Genomic DNA, 1,951 nt, shown 5'->3' with positions numbered 1-1,951 from the left:
GAAATGTTGAATGGTTAGTTGCATTTTATTGATGCTTCATTGTTTTTCCCAAAGTAAAAACAATGTTTTTATATTTTAGGTGCGAGTGTGGCTTTTGTGTGGTCATGAGTACAGGACGGGAAAGTATATGTTGCCAAGAGGTAAATAATACTGATCCTTTGATACATGGCGATCATATCTGTATCACACAAGAGGAAGAGTTTGCCACAGTGTGTACAAACGAAGCTGTCGTAAAAACAGCTATGGTCGTGTACACACATGACATTGGACCTATGCCTGAGAGTGAAGAAAACGAGTGAGAGTCTGATCCATTGTAGCTATTGCTCATCGTCGACGTGCTTTCTGTATCAGACCATACAGCGCTATCCTCAAAATGTTAAATTTCATATGACGTCGTCTGTGTGCTGATTTTTTGTTGAAATTAACTCAACCTTTAGATAAAATTAAAATTTTTCACAAAAATCAAAACGGCCGAAATGGAAAGTCTATACCTCTATTTATCATATTTGGCACTTTTGTTTGAGTGGTTCTTGACCTTACGTGTTTTTGCGGACGGATTGTTATGGCTGCTTGGCATTTCACATTGCGCTTCTAAGGTACGTTAAGGAATTTTCTATGAGTTAAAATAACAAAGAAAAGATCAAACGACATTAGTCTGAATTAGTTACCACTGTATATGTTTGTGTTTCGCTGTCTACATATATTTTGACATCTTTATCTTAGACAAACTTCCTTTGAGGTAAAACGCACAAACATTTGGAGCAGATGTCGACACATCGTGGTCGTCGCCTACAAGAAAGTCGTCATGTTCTGCAAGAACGTCGTCAATAATCTAAAATTATAAAATTGTCCTCAATTTGGTAATGATATATAGCTTATTTTTTATAAATGTAAACAAATATTGTTAACTATGACTATAATATTCACCTCTTGCCTTCGTCTCTTCTCAAATGCAATGCAGTTCTAACATTTGTTGGCTGCTTCCTTTTAGATGCTACACTTGTGGGTTCCACAGAGTATTAAAAAATCGTGGATACAGCATCCTTCTTAAGGCGAAGCCGTCCTGCTGTCCATCCTACTGATTGCATCGCTTCAAAATTTTGCACGAAGCACGAACTCTCGAAATGTTGCGAGTTAAATTTTGGGCTCTTTGTTGGCTTCCAATTTTTGCGTCGGATTTTTTCAATCCAAATATCTCGCATGCGCTTGTTTTCGGGAAACGAAAAAAAGAAACCTTTTGCTGCGTTTGGTTGTTCTTAGAAGAACCGTTTTTACAATTAAATGCGGCACAATAAACCAAATTTTCAATGCTAAATTGTCGTGTTGTTAATGCAGGCAAAGAAGTTACCAATATATTTTGAACGAAGCGCACATTTGACCGCGTTTAGCAAATGTCAACTATTACGTCACAACGAACTTTTTCCAATCGGTAGCCGTCGTTAGCTCGTCGGGCATTTTCAATACGTTATCAGTAAAGCATCAACTTTAAACCTCCATATCTTCAAAAATATTTATCCTTTGAGTCTAAAACTTTGGTGAACTATTAGTTGGAGCTATACCTTTATGTAATGTACAAAAGTAACAATCCGAATTTTATGTTGCATGTGTCCTTTAAGTAAAGGACGTTAGCTCAGCTGAAATCTATATACACTCCCATGCTTACAGATTAAACTTAGCAATCGAGAAATCACTCTCAGATGTTGAACCATTGCAAACAAAGTACACAAACAGGTGTTTGTGTCGTTACGAAGCCATCAATGCAGTTATTGGACAAGTGGAGATTATTAACAAAGCGTTGGTTTAATTGACAAAACATAAGAATCCAAAAAAATCACCGCAAGCAAAGTTTATAAGTACATTGTGCTTTTTTTTCTAAAAATAAAGTTGTGAAATTTCTCAAATATACATATTTACAAAGTAGCACTATGGATGTTATCAGTGCTCGTAAAAC

At 36.2% G+C, this 1,951-nt stretch overlaps 1 long non-coding RNA gene across 1 annotated transcript; it reads left to right on the top strand.

Moving 5' to 3' along the window:
- Positions 1 to 454: 454 nt before the first annotated feature.
- On the top strand, positions 455 to 1,134 carry LOC124457952. Its single transcript, XR_006952906.1, has 3 exons — positions 455 to 596; positions 724 to 860; positions 992 to 1,134. It is a non-coding gene; the product is annotated as an uncharacterized LOC124457952 (long non-coding RNA).
- The last annotated feature ends 817 nt before the right edge of the window (positions 1,135 to 1,951 follow it).

Source organism: Xenia sp. Carnegie-2017, unplaced genomic scaffold (assembly GCF_021976095.1).
Source record: "Xenia sp. Carnegie-2017 unplaced genomic scaffold, XeniaSp_v1 HiC_scaffold_6, whole genome shotgun sequence".
In the NCBI taxonomy this organism is placed as follows: Eukaryota; Metazoa; Cnidaria; class Anthozoa; order Malacalcyonacea; family Xeniidae; genus Xenia; species Xenia sp. Carnegie-2017.
This window is presented reverse-complemented; position numbering and strand designations above follow the sequence as displayed.